This window comes from Palaemon carinicauda, chromosome 5, assembly GCF_036898095.1.
Source record: "Palaemon carinicauda isolate YSFRI2023 chromosome 5, ASM3689809v2, whole genome shotgun sequence".
Classification (NCBI taxonomy): Eukaryota; Metazoa; Arthropoda; class Malacostraca; order Decapoda; family Palaemonidae; genus Palaemon; species Palaemon carinicauda.
In genome coordinates this window covers 157,618,884-157,638,123 of record NC_090729.1, presented here as the reverse complement: position 1 = coordinate 157,638,123, position 19,240 = coordinate 157,618,884, and the positions used below count along the sequence as shown (strand labels likewise).

The 19,240-nt window shown below is 45.0% G+C and overlaps 1 protein-coding gene across 2 annotated transcripts in view; it reads right to left on the bottom strand.

The window, feature by feature from the left end:
- The window catches only part of LOC137641561 (protein CASP-like), a 122,244-nt gene that overhangs the window by 82,898 nt on the left and 20,106 nt on the right, over positions 1–19,240 (bottom strand). The gene's annotated exons all lie outside the window — the stretch shown is intronic.

Here is a 19,240-nt window from a genome sequence, read left to right as displayed (position 1 = left end):
ATATAGCTAAGTCTCTGACTGCGGCAGAATTAAATCGAAAATCGCGGCAACCGCCTTGTGGTGGTTGTGTGGTTAGATGGTTAACAACCCTTACAGGGTGGTACTTGGAATCATTCCCATTTTCTGTTCCTCAGATTATCTTTGCCCGACCTGTCTCCTGAGGGGAGGTGGGTGGGCTTTAAAATATATATATAACTGCCAGGTAAGTATTCATAAAACTTTGTTTTATCATAAAAACTCCATTTTTATGAATAGAACTTACCTGGCAGTTATATATATATAGCTGATTCACACATTTGGAGGAGGGAAACAGACAGAAAAAACATAGTTGGGGAAACAACAAAAGAGTTGTAGGAGAACAAACACCTTGATTCCTTACCTGCTAAGGTAGCCGACTTCAAAGGTAACTGCCTCTAGAGTCGCTTTCCCTTAGGAGTGTTCAGCCAGGAGTAGACCCGCTACGCTGCAAACAACTCAATCGAGTCTGTCAAAGGGGTAGGACCAACAACTTGACTAGACTTCAGAAAACTACCTTCCCATATAAAAAACCTGCAACCTTACTAAAGCTAACCATCTAACCTTGCAGAAATAGATATAAACTATCTATCTGGACTGAGGGAACCGTACCACAGGACGAGGACCTCAGACAACCATAAAAAACACAAATCCATATACAAGTACATAAACTAAGGTTGAGTGGGGGTAGTAACTCCTTTGCCTAATACAGAAGCCGCAGCTACGTATGGGCCCAAGGTATAACACTTATCATAGTCCACTCTTACCTCTCTGAGGTAATGAGAAGCGAAGCCAGAGTTGCTCCTCCAGAACGTTGCGTCCATGATCTGCTTAACTGACATATTTTTCCGGTATGCCAGCGAAGCAGCAATGGCCCTTACTTCGTGAGCCCGTACTTTTAATAGGGCGAAGTTTTCTTCCTCACAAAAGAGGTGGGCTTCCCTAATAGTTTCCCTCAGGAAAAAGGACAAAGCTTTCTTTGACAGGGGTTTTTGAGGATCCTTCACTGAACACCATAAGGAGTTGGAAGCACCCCTCACGCTCTTAGTGTGAGCCAAATACGCCTTGAGAGCCCTAACCGGGCAGAGGAGGCTTTCCTGTTCCTGACCTACTAGATCCGTGAGGTTAGGGACTTCAAAAGTCCTAGGCCAGGGTTTCGAAGGGTTCTCATTCTTGGCGAGAAAGTCGAACCTCAAGGAACAAACCGTTCCATTTAGGGTGAAGCCTACACGCTTCTCGATTGCCTGGACCTCGCTGATCCTCCTGGCAGTCGCTAGAGACAAAAGGAAGAGGGTTTTCTTAGTCACATCTCGCAGAGAAGCTTGCGAGATAGGCTCAAACTTCCTGGAGCACAGAAACTTAAGCACCACATCCAGGTTCCAAGAAGGGGGCCTTAAGTGCACCTGCTTCATTGTCTCAAAAGACCTAATGAGGTCCTGCAAGTCCTTATTCTGAGATAACTCTAAGCCTCTATGCCTAAAGACGGTTGAGAGCATGCTCCTGTATCCTTTAATGGTAGATGATACAGCCAGCTTAGCATCCTGCCTGAGGTACAAAAGAAAGTCTGCAATCTGGCTCAGAGAGGTAGAGGACGAGGAAACCTTGCGCCTCCTGCACCAAGCTCTAAAGGTCTCCCACTTTGACTGGTAGACTCTTTGTGAAGAGATCCTCCTTGCCCTGGCAATAGCTTTCGCCGCTTGTGCCGAAAAGCCTCGAGATCTAACGAGCTTCTCGACAGTCTGAAGGCAGTCAGATTGAGAGCGAGGGAGTTTTGGTGAAATCTCTCGAAGTGGGGTTGTCTGAGAAGATCTGGACTTGCCGGGAGTCTTCTTGGAAAGTCCATCAGTAACCCTACCACTTCGGTGAACCATTCCCTCGCAGGCCAGAATGGAGCCACTAGGGTCATTCGTCCCGAATCGAGGAGAGCGAACTTCCTGACAACCAGATTGATGATCTTGAACGGGGGAAAGGCATACATGTCCAGCCCCGTCCAATCCATCAAGAAGGCGTCCACTGCAACAGCTTCCTCGTCCGGTACTAGGGAGCAGTAGTTCGGGATCCTCTTGTTTAGACCGGAGGCGAAAAGGTCTATTACTGGTCTGCCCCACAAATTCCAGAGGCTCCGACAGACATGCGGATTGAGAGTCCACTCTGTAGGAAGGACCTGTCCCCTCCTGCTGAGCATGTCTGCCCTGATGTTTCTCTGCCCTTGAACAAACCTTGTCAACAGCTGGGTCTCGTTCTCGTTCGCCCAGAGGAGAAGCTCTCTCGCAGTTGAGAACAGAGAGAGGGAGTGAGTTCCCCCTTGCTTCCTTATGTACGCGAGAGTTGTGGTGTTGTCGGAATTGATCTCCACAGTCTTTCCCGAGACCGAGGTTTTGAAGGCCTTGAGCCCTAACAAAATGGCCATCAACTCCTTCCTGTTGATATGCCAACTGACCTGACTCCCTTCCCAAATACCTGAGACCTCTTTGTTCCCTAGTGTTGCTCCCCAGCCTGACTCGGACGCGTCTGAGAATAACACTAGGTCGGGGTTCTTCTTGAACAAGGAGATCCCTTTTCCCAACAGAGCTGGGTCCAGCCACCACATTAAAAGATCCTTGATCTCTGTCGGGGTGGGAAAAGAAAAAGTGTCCTCCTGGATCTTTCTGTTCCAAACCTTTGCGAGGAAGTGTTGCAGAGGCCTTAGGTGCAGTCTCCCCAAAGGGACAAACTGCTCCAGGGAGGATAGAGTTCCCAGCAGACTCATCCACTCCTTCGCTGAGCATTCCTGCTTCCTCAAAAAGTCTTTGACTTTGTCCAGGCACCTGGTCTGCCTCTCCTGGGAGGGAGAAGCCTGAAAAAGAACTGAATTCAGAACTATCCCCAAATAGAGAATAGTCTGATTCGGCTCGGTCTGAGACTTCCCCCAGTTGACGATGAGTCCCAGGTCCTGAGTGATCGTATAAGTTTTCATTAGGTCCTCCAAACATTTCTCTTTCGACTGTGACCGGATCAGCCAGTCGTCTAGATAGAAGGAGACCCTTATCCCCTCCTGGTGTAACCAGCCTGCCACATTCGCCATAAGTCTGGTGAAGACTTGGGGAGCTGTGCTGAGACCGAAGCAAAGTGCCCTGAACTGGAAGCACTTGCCCTGGAACACAAACCTCAGATATCTCCTCGAAGACGGATGAATGGGGACGTGAAAATAAGCGTCCTGTAGGTCGAGAGAAACCATCCAGTCTCCTGGACGAACTGCAGCCAGCACTGACTGAGTCGTCTCCATGGAGAACTTTGTTTTCTCCACGAAGGCGTTCAGAGAGCTGACATCTAGGACTGGTCTCCATCCACCCGAGTTCTTGGGAACCAGAAACAGACGATTGTAAAAGCCTGGTGAGGCGAGGTCTTGAACTGGCTCTATTGCTCCCTTGCCCAACATCTGGTCGACTAGCTCCAGAAGAGCCTCTCGTTTCCCCGCGTCGGTTTACTGAGCCACTAAGGCCAGAGGAGAGTTTGAGAGAGGTGGTTTCTTTAAAAAGGGGATCTTGTAACCTTCCTTGACGACTGAGAGGGACCAGGTGTCCGCCCCTCTCCTTTCCCAAGACTACCAAAAATGAGACAGTCTTGCCCCTACTGGTGTCTGGAGGACTTCCATCTCATTTTTTGGACCGAGGCCTAAACGCACCCCTGCTGGTCCTTGGCCCTGACTCTTGTCTTCTCACCCTAAAATCAGCTCTCGAGGAGATCCTGCCCCGAAAGGGCTGTTGAAACTTCTTCTCCTCCTTCTTCAGAGGAGCAAGAGCAACAGGTAAGGTCTTTCTAGCCGACCGAGACAAAAGGTCCTGAGTAGCCTTCTGAGCCAGAGAAAGGGAGATATCTCTGACCAGAGCTTCAGGAAAAAGATGACGAGAAAAAGGGGCGTAAAGCAGCTCCGACTTCTGGGCAACAGTCACAGATCTAGAGGTGAAGGAGCACAAAAGGGCCCTCTTCTTTAAGACCCCTGCTGAGAAAAGGGAAGCCAATTCATTAGCTCCATCCCTTAGAGCTTTGTCCATGCAGGACATGATACTCGTCAGGTCCTTCTTGTCGAGAACGAGAGGCAGTATCGTCCTGGCGGCGGGAGGGGGGGGGAAGGAAATTCCTGGCAGCGTGCCGATGAAGAGGGTGCACGTTGTCGTACGGCCGACGAAGTGCGCAGAGGTTTCTTGGGAGAGATACTAAAATCTCTCTTAGAAGAAGATCTCTTAACAGGCAAAGAGACGTCCTTACGTCTGACGGACTGAGAAGGGTGGCTGAAAGCTTTAACTAACGATGAAAGTTGTTCCTGCATAACAACCATGAAAGCTTTAGCAACCTCCGCTGGCTCTCGCGGTGCCGAAGACGGCAGTTGTCGTACGGCTTGACTGGGAGCGCTGGCAGAAGAAGCAGGGAGTCTAGCAGGATTAACTGGGCTAAGGACTCTCTGTTTCGCCCTTTTAACAGGAACATCGAAATCGTCTTCCGAAGGATCAGGGTCTCTGCTACTCGAACCGGGAGAGGGAGAACGAGACTGCACGTCCCGGTTCCACCCTCTCTTCATTGGTCTTGATTCGTAACGCCAATTACGTCTGGGAGAACGATCAGGCGAAGACACAAACGTATCCGACACGCCTTTCCTACGGCGGTCAAGAGCAGCCTGGGAGATCGCAACAGGACTGTCTGAGGCGACGACTGACCTCTCACCCCCTTTCAGCTTTCGAGGTACCTTCTCCCTTGGTCCTAGGAGCTTGGTAGAGGTCTAGACCTAGGGGTATGACAGATTCGATCAGTCGCCACCTCCACTGCACTTTCACAAGCACTAATTTCACCAACACCCTTACCTTTAAAGGCCTCCAACTGTGCTTTAATGGCCTCCAATTCAGCAGCTAATTTAGCATACCCAGGGTCATCCGTAGGCACAGGTCCTGTAGAAGGGGCAGGAGTCACTACATTTGGGGAAGGAATACCTTCCAAAGGGGTTACAAGCAAAGGGTCAATAGATAAATCTAAGCTAGGCTCACTAGCAGACTTTGACTTTGATTTAGCTCTTCTAACTCTATCAATCTCGAGTTTGCGCACATAGCGCTGCATAGCTAACCAATCATTATCACTTAAAACCTCGCATTCCTTGCACTTATTATCTAAAGCACATTCAAACCCCCTGCAACCCATACAGATAGTGTGAGGGTCAACCGAAAATTTCGGCAACCTCACCTTGCAAATATCATTCGCACAAACACGATAATGAATTTTCTCACTCATGATAATAAAGGAAAAAGAGACAAAAAACAAAAACAACACGATTGCCAAATCCTAACACAGTGTACTTCACCAAAAACGAAGTCCAAAAAGGCGATGAAGGGAAAGCGATCCGAAAAACTCTGAAAGGCGGACCAACGATGTTGTCGATCCGGCCGGCAGAGATAATCTGAGGAACAGAAAATGGGAATGATTCCAAGTACCACCCTGTAAGGGTTGTTAACCATCTAACCACACAACCACCACAAGGCGGTTGCCGCGATTTTCGATTTAATTCTGCCGAGGTCAGAGACTCAGCTATATATATATAACTGCCAGGTAAGTTCTATTCATAAAATAATATATTTTAAGAAGAGTAACAATATTAAATTAGATCATTCATATATAAACTATAAAAACTTCAAAAACACAAGAGGAAGAGAAATAAGATAGAACAGTGTGCCCGAGTGTACCCCTAAGCAAGAAAACTCTAATCCAAGACAGTGGAAGGCCATGGTACTGAGGCTATGGCACTACCCAAGACTTGAGAGCAATGGTTTGATTTTGGAGTCTTTCTCCTAGAATAGCTGCTTACCATAGCTAATGTCTCTCTTCTACCCTTACCAAGATGAAAGTCACCACTGAACAATTGCGTTGCAGTAGTTAACCCCTTAAGAGAAGAACTGTTTGACAATCTAAGTGTTTTTAGGTGTATGAGGACAGAGGAGAATGAGGAAATAATAGGCCAGACTATTCGGTGTAAGTGTAGGCAAAGACAAAATGTCGTAACCAGAGAGAGGGATCCAATGTAGTACAGTCTGGCCTGTCAAAGGACCCAATAATTCTCATCATAAGGTTTGTTTTACTTATATTGGTTATCAGTCCTCTCCTCTTCATTCCACTTTAAATCACACAAAACAATCTAACATATTCCTCTAATTCTGCTGTCAACACTTGGTAATTTCTCACGTTAAGTGAAATTTACAAAAAAGGACTTTGATCTGTCTCCAAATCTTTTCGGTCCTTATCTTTTTAACATCATCAAGAAGGTTATGATTTTACCTCTGTTTGTTTGTCATGAGCCTAACTCTATAAGGTACGGATGAATGTTTATAAAAGTTTCAAAATATTTCAAAAATAGGCTAACTTAAAAGTGATTAGAGTTTGGAGGTGATCTGGATTACCATAGGGATCCAGAATTTTTTTTAAGGATTCTTCACTATTGCAATATTGGACAACTTTGGATACTTTAACTTATTACTCAAAAAGCTACAGATGATTTTTTATTAAATTTCAGGATACTTCACAAATGTGCTAACTTAGAAGGGATTAGATTTTGGCAGTGAACAGGATCATCATCCAGATCTAGGATTATTTTTATAGAATTCTTAGCTGCTGCAAGATTGGACAAATTTGGAAATATTTTCTTTCACTCAAAATGTCAAGGATAAATTTTAATGAAAATTTCCGGATGTCAGAAATGGACCAACTTAGAAGTGATTGGACTTTGGCGGTGATCCAAAACACCATCCAGATCCTGGTCTTATAAAGGATTCTTCATTATTGTGAGATTGGACCAATTTAGATATTTTTTCCTATTACTCAACAAATCAAGTACAGAATACTTGGTCAAAATCTCAAGCATAAAGCCATCATAAGTTGTAGCAATCACCAAATTCTGGTCCAGACCTGTTGATCCAAAATGGGAACAAATAAATATTAATCTAGTGATGGTCAAGATGGTATGATAGAGGAAACAGAGCTGCCTTGGTGGAGGTCTGAACTCTCTGTGTGTTTTTTTTTTACTTGTTTAATTTTATTTTCTTATACAGTACTCTGGACAGTTCACAAATTTTTCTGGTTGCTTATAGCAAATTACTTTAATCACAATGTCATTACTCTTATAGATGCCTTATTTCAATAGCTGAAAATCCCTGATTATACAAAATGCTGTGAAAAATGGCCTACTGGGGAGGGTACCTGGTTTCAAATGGATTAACCCACTAGTGCCACGTCTCTACAGATCACCAGCCCTTACTCTGTCCTGTTATTCTCTTTCCCCTAATTATCACCAATTCCCTCTGCTTATATCCCTTGTAACACTCGCTTGTTCATATATTCATATTACATGTCCTGCATTTATAACCAATATTATCCGAATTCCCTTTCATTCTTTATTACATACTTTAATCATGATATTACCCTGGGTTGTGCCTTCCCCCTATACTTTCCACCTCCCTCATCCCCCTCACCTTTCATTTAAGCAACTCCAACCGACCATTTATGTAAATCACGTTTTCCTTTTATCATATTTTTTTTCTTTCACCCCCTTTACTGCTCATTCTCTTAACCTGATATTGCTCATCTTCCTTGGGCCTCCCTGCTCAGAGTACACTAATCCCGTCCCTTTTCCCTACAGACCATTACACACTAGACTCGCTTGGTGTAAAACCTTCCTTTCCTTAATTCATCACCTATTTCCCTTACATTTATACCCTTCCTTTACCCAAAGAGGACTGCTGTTCTGAGCTAACTCTTCCTTATTGCTATAAGATTGCATCTTCTCATGGTCACTGAAATAGAGCTTCCCCTTCTTCCATTGCCAAGATCATATGAAGTTTTCACTGTGATTTTGATATCCATATAAATTTACCTAATTCAATTTCATTCATCATCCTTGCTTCTTTAATAATGAGATTTTACCCCAAACCATAATTTTCTGCTCTACAAGAAAGTTTAGCAATGTGCAATTTCCTATTCTAAAATAATATGCAATTTGCATAATTACTTTCATCATAGTCCCATCCACTAATTAGCACACTACTTTTATTGGTCTCTAACCTATATCCCCATTCACTGTTACATTTTGTATACAGTGTAGTCTTATTTTTTACTTTTACAATTTTACTATCTGGTTTTGTATTTCTGTGTTAGATTGGTATCTATTTCAAGAGTTTTATTACGGTAGCTTCCCTACACCACAAATTTTATTGTACTTTTTCTAACTTTACAAACCTGAGTCCTTTAATAGTATTATATATTTCTGGCAAAGCAGGGTATGGCTGTTAAAATTTAACAAGGTGGTGGTAGATAGCTGGAGGGTGGCACGATACGTCCACCCAGCATACCACTGAACTCCTATTTTGCCCTTAACCTAGGACTTGTAGGGTGGTTGAAGCCGGAACTGTAACTTGAAGTTAGTTAGGAAGAATACAAATTACTTTAAAAAACTTGTGATTTGTTCCTACACAAAAAACAAACCTTTATCCTTTAATATGAGACTAACTCCTAGGTCCCTATACCCAAACTGGCTGGTTTACTTCCCATGAGAAATGTCAAATACTGTACAGGAGCAAAGGTGATGACTCTTGTCTACCTCCTAACATCCTAGGAAGGAAGATGAGGCAGGTGTTAGGTTAGGTCCTTACTAAGAACTGATAAATGGTCAAGGAAGAAGCTCTATCTGCAAGGGGGACATAAAGTACAGTACGAATGTATGATCATTTATGAGAAATGGGTTTACATGCATTTGACCCCCCCCCCCTCTCATCTGGGAGGATGTGAACTTATTTGTTAAGAAAACTTGCTCAATCATGGGACTTACCTGCATCTAGCATCGAATCCAGAAAATATTGAGCAATTGCTGGCCCCCAAGAAAAGGGAAGAAAAAAAAAGAAGAACCAGTTGATCTTGCCTCTCTTTCTAGACATACATCACAACACTATCTTAAATGAGAAATTTCTTGAACTGTGAAAGAGCTAGGTTTGCTGCACAATTTGTTGAGTAACTACAAACGGGACAAGGATATCACAAATTTTATGTAATTTGTATTTTTCCTAACAGTACTTGCCTCAAACTACTTTCTTAGGAGCATCTGGGATCTCCTCCTTATCCGACCAAGAATTTTGCGCAGTCCCCCCTATCTCCGTTTTCCGTTGTCGGGTCCCACCGTGGCGGAGGGATATGTGCCCTGAGGCGACCCGGGGTCAGCATGTGGGTGCGCTACTGGGTCGTTGTCGTCAGTAAGCATCTGGTCGCGGCGTAGATCACATCTCACTGCTCTCTCTCTCTCTCACATCCCGTCCGACCCACCATGTGTTACCTTTGTGTTTTCCCGTTCTCCGATAACGTCTACTTCAGCTCCTTCTGAGAGCGGTTCCCCTTCCCCTCCAGCTCTTCGTCGTCGGAAGACTCCAGCGACCAGGAGATAAAGAAAAAGAAAAAGAAATCAAAGAGGAAAAAGTCGAGCGTGAACTCAGGCCCGTCTAGGAAGAAGGCCAAAGTTGCTAAGAAAAAGAGCAAGTAGTAGTTCCAAAAAGAAGAGGGCAAAATTGGGTAAGTTAGTTTTTCCCCCTTGTGGGTCGAACATGGCTCTTGCCGTTCCAGTGCCTGCCTTGGCGGCTGCTGGAGCCGCTAACGTGCCTTTACCCAGTGTCTCTTCGGCTCCGTCCACGCTTCGGATGCAGCCGTTGGCACACACCAGCTTTTCTTTGCCCTTGCCCGGCAAGTCACCGGCTCCATCCATTCAGCAGAGGCAGCCACTGGCTCAGCCCAGCAGCATTGTTCCCATGCCCAACGTCTCACCGGCTCCATCCATGCATTGGATGCAGCCACTGGCACAGCATGGCAGTCACTCGCCACGGATTCCTCCGGGAGGGGGTAGACCCATGACGGCTACCTCCTCCTCGAGGGATCCATCCGTGATGGAGATAGCCGCTCCGTCGAGTCGGCCGGATGCCAGGGGTACGACCGCCCCCACGGTTCCATCCGTGATCGAAGAATCAGCACACGGCGGATCAAGTGGTAATGGGCTTAGTGGATATATATATATAATATCAGGAATCTGAGGGTATACACCTGTAGGTAATGGGGGGAGCAGGTTGCCTGTCCTCATGAAGGTGGGCTTAAACAGTCGAACAGTTCGTCAAACGTGGTTTGACAGACAAGTGTTTGAAGTGATCTTTGAAAGTGTGAATGGGGTATTTGATTGTTGAACACATTCGTCAAACGGTTCAAAGAAAGTCTGTTCTCACCTGACTTTTATGGGCGGGGCTTCATTGTCCACAAACCTTATGCATTTGTGGCTGACTCCACCTCTTCGAACCATTTGAGAAGCAGGTTCGAAAAGCTGGTTCGACCGTGTAAACCCCGCTTAAGATTCTTGTCTACAAGAAATGCATCCCTGACAGTTTTTCCATGAGATCTGTGATAGATCCAATGTCTGATTTGTGTGCTTGAATCCAGGGTGGTCCTTTTGTCACCTTGCTTGCACGAAATGCATGTCTTACCGTCCCATAACGAGAAAGAAACATTGTTCTAGAATCTTTCCTCTTATTCCTTCTGTTGCTGTAAGAGTCATAGTGTCCTACGACAGGCAGGCAACTCATCCGGGTCCCTCCTAGTTACTTCTTATAGAGAGAGATGAAAAAGGGCTTCAAGTCATGAATGACTGGGTTTCAAGATATGACTACGAAGCCCTGAACCAAAGTGATGGAGATCTTCCATCCTTCAGAACGACTTGGGATACTGGCAATTATGCCGTTTCCTATTCATTCATCAGGGCTAGGCTAGTAGAAGATTGCCTTAAGGGTCGAAGCCCTATCTGCCATCCGTTCCACGGGTTCAAGTGGGATCGCTTGGAAGACCTGCGCACTTACAAAAAGTTCCATGTGGCTTGAAATCCCAAGGAGCTCCTCATAAATCTTGTCGATTCTTGGGAAGAGTATGAACCCAAGACCTAATTGAAAACTTGGATTCAAGGCCAAGTGGTATCCTTCAGCACAAAGATTGAGGAGCTTCCCCAATGAAGGAAGATAGAAAACAGCTGCAGTGGGTACAATTCACTGAGTGGCCCATTGGGAGCAATTAGTCATGCAGAGCCTCGATGTCTTCAACCGACTATCGAGTACTGTATTCAGTGAAATGGGAAAATGGGCAGAAAATAGAAAGCATCTAGAATTCCTAGAGATATTGAAAGATATCCTCATGCATTGCTGATGAACTAGAAATGGGGAGCAGAATACTAAAAGTTTCTTGTCCTATGTAACGCTTCGTCAGTCGAGTGACAGTGAAAACTTGTATAGAGAGACTTGTCTGCAATGCAACGGTGAAGGGATCCCAAATGAGCACTACACTGAGACCCTGTCAATTTAGCTAATTGTGTTTGCTCAGATAGTTCTCCCGCCTGGGTGAATCGTACTAACATTTCTATAATGTTGTTGACTTCCTGAGTGCACCAGACTCCCTGAGAGTGCACCCACTTGTTAAGGGTCTTTGAAATGAGCTCCTTTGTTGATATATGTCCTGAAAGAAAGCAAAACGTTTTGTTAATACACTACTACCAGTGCTTTACCAAACTCCTTGGAAGGCTTGCCTAGTAGCCACAATGCATACATTACTGACAGGTTGGGAAGCAGGAGTGATTCTCCAGTGGATTATATTCCCGAGACGGATGGAATATTTCGGTGGGTGACCCATCCCTCCACAGACGTGTGTGGACAGCAGATTCCCAGAGCAAAGGTGTTCCAGCAATGAGGATCATAGGCAGCTACCAGTGTAAATTGTCCCATATTCCTGCTCCAACAAAACCAGAGGGTAAGGGAAATACTTACTGCTGACTGGGAACACTTCAGGAACTCCCAGAGCATTTGCAGGGGAGTTGTCCGTGAGGACGTAGGTTCTCTGCTAACTAAAGAAGTCTTGTCAACAACCTTGGTAATTGTAGATTGAGTCCCGGAGATCAATGCCTTCATAGGTAATGGACTAAAGTCAGGTACCGCAGGGTCGATGATTCTCTTGACATTCTTTGACAAATCATTTCTCCCACAAGACATTTGCCAGTCAGTCCGAGAATGAAACGGGGTAATCCCAAGTGGGGGAAGAAGGGATGAACAAATGCTGGCTGGTCTCCTTCGATGACTGAACTGCTTCTAGCTCTCATATTTTCCAAGACTATAAAGGCAATTTGAGTGAGGGATAGTGGGAAATACTTAATCCTTTAATGATAGGACGTCTCAAGAGACAGTCACTAAAAAAGCTTGGAGAAAAAAAGGTAAGGTTGATTGAAACAAATGGAAAAGCTACTAGGGCTACATATAAACTGCAGCAATAACAAAAAGAATGGATGATGAGAACAAAAGCAGCCATGTACTAACCAGGCATCTCACCATGGCTGGAGGAACTACACAGGGAAACATCATACTGATGGGGATGGCCATATACATGTTTCTACTTTAAATCTACTTGTGGAAGCTGTACCTTCTTTCATAAGAGGAATAGCAATGAATTCAGGAATTTTGTTGAAATAATTACTGATCCTTTTGTATGTTCAACAGCTATTACACAGTTCCTCTTTTTCAGACTCAGCCTTATACGTAACTTTAATATGTTATTTTCATTAGTAAAATAAATTTTTGAATATACTTACCCGATAATCATGTAGCTGTCAACTCCGTTGCCCGACAGAATTCTACGGAAGGGATACGCCAGCGATCGCTATACAAGAGGGGGGTGTACTCACAAGCGCCACCTGTGGCCAGGTACTGCAGTACTTCTTGTTGACACCACCTCAATTTTTCCTCGGTCCACTGGTTCTATGGGGAGGAAGGGTGGGTCAATTAAATCATGATTATCGGGTAAGTATATTCAAAAATTTATTTTACTAATGAAAATAACATTTTTCAATATTAATCTTACCCGATAATCATGTAGCTGATTCACACCCAGGGAGGTGGGTGAAAACCAGTGTACATGTATATCAAGAAGCTAAGTATCCCGTATTTCATATTATCAGTTATTCAAAATAACAATGAAATTATAAGTACCTGGTAAGGAAGTCGACTTGAGCCATTACTCTGCCTTAAATAAGTTCGTCTTCCTTACTGAGCGCAGCGTTCCTCTTAGGAGGCTGAACAACTCTAAGGTGCTGAAGTATCAAGGGCTGCAACCCATACTAAAGGACCTCATCACAACCTTTAACCTCGGCGCTTCTCAAGAAAGAATTGACCACCCGCCAAATCAACAAGGATGTGGAAGGCTTCTTAGCCGACCGTACAACCCATAAAAAGTATTCAAGAGAAAGGTTAAAAGGTTATGGGATTATGGGAATGTAGTGGCTGAGCCCCCGCCTACTACTGCATTCGTTGCTACGAATGGTCCCAGGGTGTAGCAGTACTCGTAAAGAGACTGGACATCTTTGAGATAGAATGATGCGAACACTGACTTGCTTCTCCAATAGGTTGCATCCATAACACTCTGCAGAGAACGGTTCTGTTTGAAGGCCACTGAAGTAGCCACAGCTCCCACTTCATGTGTCCTTACCTTCAGCAAAGCAAGGTCTTCTTCCTTCAGATGAGAATGTGCTTCCCTAATCAGAAGCCTGAATAGTAAGAAACTGAGTTCTTAGACCTTGGAAAAGAAGGTTTCTTGATAGCACACCATAAGGCTTCTGATTGTCCTCGTAAAGGTTAAGACCTTTTTAGATAGTACCTAAGAGCTCTAACTGGGCAAAGTACTCTCTCCAATTCATTCCCCACCAAGTTGGACAGGCTTGGGATCTCGAACGACTTGGGCCAAGGACGTGAAGGAAGCTCGTTTAGCAAAAACCGAGCTGCAAGGAACATGTAGCCGTTTCAGATGTGAAAACAATGATCCTGCTGAAGGCGTGGATCTCACTTACTCTTTTAGCTGTTGTCAAGCACACGAGGAAAAGAGTTTTTAATGTGAGGTCCTAAAAAGAGGCTGATTGGAGAGGTTCAAATCTTGATGACATAAGGAACCTTAGAACCACGTCTAGATTCCAGCCTGGAGTGGACAACCGACGTTCCTTTGAGGTCTCAAAAGACCTAGGGAGGTCCTGTAGATCTTTGTTGGTGGAAAGATCCAAGCCTCTGTGGCGGAAAACCGCTGCCAACATACTCCTGTAACCCTTGATCGTAGGAGCTGAAAGGGATCTTACTTTCCTTAGATGTAACAGGAAGTCAGCAATCTGGGTTACAGTGGTACTGGTTGAGGAAACTGCATTGGTCTTGTACCAGCTACGGAAGACTTCCCCTTGAGACTGATAGATTCTGAGAGTGGATGTTCTCCTTGCTCTGGCAATCGCTCTAGCTGCCTCCTTCGAAATGCCCCTAGCTCTTGAGAGTCTTTCGAAAGTCTGAAGGCAGTCAGACGAAGAGAGCGTGGAGGTTTGGGTGTACCTTCTTTACGTGAGGTTGACGTAGAAGGTTCACTCCTAGAGGAAGAGTCCTGGGAATGTCGACCAGCCATTGCAGTACCTCTATGAACCATTCTCTCGCGGGCCAGAGCGGAGCCAACCAACGTCAGCCGTGTCCCTTTGCGAGAGGAGAACTTCTGAAGTACCCTGTTGACAATCTTGAACGGCGGGAATGCATACAGGTCGAGATGGGACCAATCCAGCAGAAAAGCATCCACGTGAACTGCTGCTGGGTCTGGAATCGGAGAACAATACAACAGGAGTCTCTAGGTTATCGAGGTAGCGAACAGATCTATGGTTGGCTGACCCCACAGGGCCCAAAGTCTGCTGCAAACATTCTTGTGAAGGGTCCACTCTGTGGGGATGACCTGACCCTTCCGGCTGAGGCGATCTGCCATGACATTCATACCGCCCTGAATGAACCTCGTAACCAGCGTGAGCTTTCGATCTTTTGACCAGATGAGGAGGTCCCTTGCGATCTAGAACAACTTCCACGAAAGAGTCCCTCCCTGCTTGAAGATGTAAGCCAGGGCTGTGGTGTTGTCAGAGTCCACCTCCACCACCTTGTTAAGCTGGAGGGACTTGAAGTTTATCAAGGCCAGAAGAACCGCCAACAACTCCTTGCAATTGATGTGAAGTGTCCTTTGCTCCTGATTCCATGTTCCCGAGCATTCCTGTCCGTCCAAAGTCGCACCCCAGCCCGTGTCTGATGCGTCCGAGAGGAGACGGCGGTCGGGTTTCTGAACAGCCAAAGGTAGACTTCCTTGAGAAGAAAGCTGTTCTTACACCACGCGAGAGAAGACCTCCTCTCTTCGGAAACAGGAACTGAGACCGTCTCCAGCGTCATGTCCTTTATCCAGTGAGCAGCTAGATGATACTGAAGGGGGGGGGAGGTGGAGTCTCCCTAACACGATGAACAGGGCCAGCTATGAAAGTGTCCCTGTTAGACTCATCCACTACCTGACTGAGCATCGGTTCCTTCTCAGCATGCTCTGGATGCATTCTAGGGCTTGGAAGATCCTTGGGGCCGACGGAAAAGCCCGAAAAGCTCGACTCTGAAGATCCATACCCAGGTAGACAATGGTCTGGGATGGGACGAGCTGAGACTCCTCAAAATTGACCAGGAGGCCCAGTTCCTTGGTCAGATCCATAGTCCATCTGAGAATCTCCAGACAGCGACGACTTGTGGGAGCTCTTAAAAGCCAGTCGTCTGACGGAGCCGGACACAAGATCATGGTACTGCTGCACAGTCTGTGAACTGTCAACCATGGGGAAGCGAGGAAGTACAGTGACAACCCGAAGTTGTCTAGACTGTCTGGGTCGTACAGACAACTCCTTATCGGGTTGTTGAGGTTGCCGCACTGCGTCACAACAAGTCACTTCTGCTGGTTGTTGAACGTCTTCCCAGTGACACACTGACTCCGTAAACAAAAAAAAAATCCTCTAACAAGGACTAAGCTTGGACTGCATGTCTTGCAACACAGCTCAAGGTCTATGGGAGCAGGTGTGGTAACAGACGGGGTTAGCGACTGAAGTGGAACCATTACCTTCCCTGGAAGCATGTTATGCTTAAATAAAAGTCCATAGGAGGCTACGCAGCTAAAGGCTCCTCTCCAAATGACAGAGTCCTCAAGGGAATATCAGAAGGAGGGAGAAAAGCACTTTCTCATCTACAGGGACCATATCCGAGAAAAGCTAAGTTCTCTCAGTGAGGGTTTCACTGGTGCAAAAGCAGCAGACTAGAAGGCAACGTTATGAAACTGCTTGACAGTCTAGTGAGTTGGCAACAACCAAAGATGTGTGACTGAGAAGCATGCGGTAAGGTATGCAGAGCATGCTGTATGCAGAGCATGCTGTATGCAGAGCATTCTGTATGTAGAGCATGCTGTAAGGTAAGCAGAGCATGTTGCATGGCGTGTAACATTTCTCAGAAATTCCATGACCAGTGCTAGATTGAGTAATATCGCATTACTGTCCATTGAAAGTGCACGTGCCGAGGGAATTGATTTAGACTGTTTTGTTGATGAATTTGATAGCCGGCATGATAATCGTAGAATTAAGCTGCACTAAATATACGTACTATAATCTACTTCACCTCAGGAAAGGGAAACTCGCCCTGTTGGCAACACTGCATTACTTCATGCATGCTTGCATGGGGTTTTAATATCAACATAATATTTACATTACATTCATAACTCATGATTCATTTTTGTTTTGAAGATATTTTTGCCATATTTTGCGATTTTGTTAAAAATATATTGCAAGGAATACATATATATTTTTTTTTTTTTTTTTTTTTTAAGTAATACGAATAACCTCCATTATCATAATGTTTGTGTAGGCATACATGTATATGATTACAAATGCAAGTTATGAAAGTAATGAGGTGTTATTATTGTCATTTGTTATTTCAAAGTTTAATGGGAAGAGGCTCAAGTTGAGGAGAAAGTGGCAGATGCATGCGTTGAGGTGGCTGACTCATAGCATGAGGTTCCTGCCTCAAGAGTTGCGCTTGCCTCAAGGGTTGAGGTGGCTGCGCAGAGAGAGGCTCTTGACTCACGAGTTGAGGTTCTTGAGGTGTGAGCTGCGAGAGTTGAGGTAGCGGCTGCGCAGAACGCAGTTCCTGTCTCACGAGTTGAGGTTCCTGAGGAGCTAGCCTCAAGAGTTGAGGCTCTCGCCTTGAGGAAAGTTGAGGTAGCAGCTGCGAGAGCTGAGGTGGCTGCCTCAAGGATGGTAGAGGTTGTCATACCTCAAGAGGTTGTTGCCTCGAAGATGGTCTAACTGCAAGAAAATCTTGCCTCAAGGCATAAGACTCCTGCTCCCATTGTTGAGGTTGCCTTAAGGAAGGTTGAGGTTGCTGCACAACGCTGGTAACTGGCAACTCCGAACGCGGTAAGGTAGCTTGAGGAACCTCAACTTCGTACGCCTGGCAGACTGGACTGCGGTGAGGCGGAGCGCTCGCAGGAGGAGGTGTAACCTTCTCAGCCTGAAACTCACGCATTAAGACCGCAAGCTGCAACTGCATGGACTGCAGCAAAGTCATCTTGGGATCAACAGACGATAAGGTCTGTTGAGGCAAAGCCTTAACAGAAGATGAGGTCTGTTGAGGCATCGCCTTACCTCTCTTAGGAGGTGTGCAGTCACCTGATGACTGCGGAGAGTCAGAGCTAACCCAATGACTGCATCCGGGTTGTGAACTCTAGAGGTCTGGACTTTACGTTTAAGAGGTCTTGAGACCTGAGTCCAGCGTTTTCTCCCCGAAATTTCTTCTGCAGACGAGCAAAATAAGGGCTCAATCGTCTGCGGGTGGGAGTGACGGTCTCTGTAAGACACGCCCGCAACCACCGAGGATACTTCTGTGCGCCGATCAAGGCCTGCCGAACCCTTTTGCCCTTCGACATTGCTTCTCCCCTGGGCTTGGGAGCTTGCAAGAGGTCCCGGACTGGGAGGACGACTGGCACGCACAGAAGTACCCTCACGCACAACACTGACACACTTTGCGCTAATCACTTATCACTTTTGATTTTCTGTTTGCACTTATTTCACTGAACTCGAAACTTTAAGTGGTTTGTACCTGAAACACGCAATTCTATCCTTCCTTAAAAGTTAGTAATTGCGAAAACAGAATTACAATGTAACAGAAAAATCTAATGAAAGATAAATAATTCAGTGGCTGGAAAGAGACTAAACACTAGATCAAATAAACTACGTTTAAAATCTCTCACCGCATAAAGCTTGAGAACAAGAATAAAACTCTAGAAACGTTTACCTTCTTCCCCTAAAGAGACTAGGGAGAAGAGCAAAAACGATAACAACGTTACTCGCTTGAACGAAACGTTTATCCAGCTCTCTCTCCCTCCGTCTCTATCTCTCTCTCTCTCTCTCTCTTGACTTAGAACCTGAGAGAAGAGCCCAATCATATATATCGTTAAAACATATTATTGTTAAAGGAAAAAAACTGAAATATTTCCCAAATAAAAAGTTCCTTTATTAGAATTAAAACCATTAAGCTAAGAAAGAATGAACAAAACGCTAGAAACGGTTACTCTTACTGCAACGTGACACCGTGAAAATTCTCTCTCTATCGTAACGATAGAGCGCAAGTTGAACGTTCTGAACGTCAACAACTGCAGAGACAAAACAAAACGTTAGTTCAACTTTGAAAACAGTACGAGACTATCAAAGAAATTCTTTCAAAAACATTAAAATAGCATAATATGTTAACAGGTAAAACCGAAATGACGGGCTCAATGTTAATTAACTTCGGTACCAAGAAAAGACCGCCTACTATTAGGAAAGGTCGAATATAAACAAATATAAAAATTAATTTTAATAAGTTTATAATAAAAGGAAGTTAATCGAAGAGGCCTATAAAAGGCGGAGAGATATAAAATAAATCTATAACTTTTGTTAAGCAAAATTAAGAAAGAGAGTCTATACTCTCTTAGACACCAACACTTCCGTCTAAGGGAAGGGTCGGCCATTTAAAAGTGAAAGAGAGTTCATACTCTCTTCGTCACCATAATTAATCAAATTAATTCCAAAAGCTAGCTAAGCTAATGATAAAACTTCCTGAATAGCGAAAGCTAAACTCTAGAGCAAATACATCACCAAATCGTGAGCAAAAAACTCCAGAATCAACAGCGTATCCATGTAGGTCTAGCCGGAGGCACGACAGAGGAAAAATTGAGGTGGTGTCAACAAGAAGTACTGCAGTACCTGGCCACAGGTGGCGCTTGTGAGTACACCCCCCTCTTGTATAGCGATCGCTGGCGT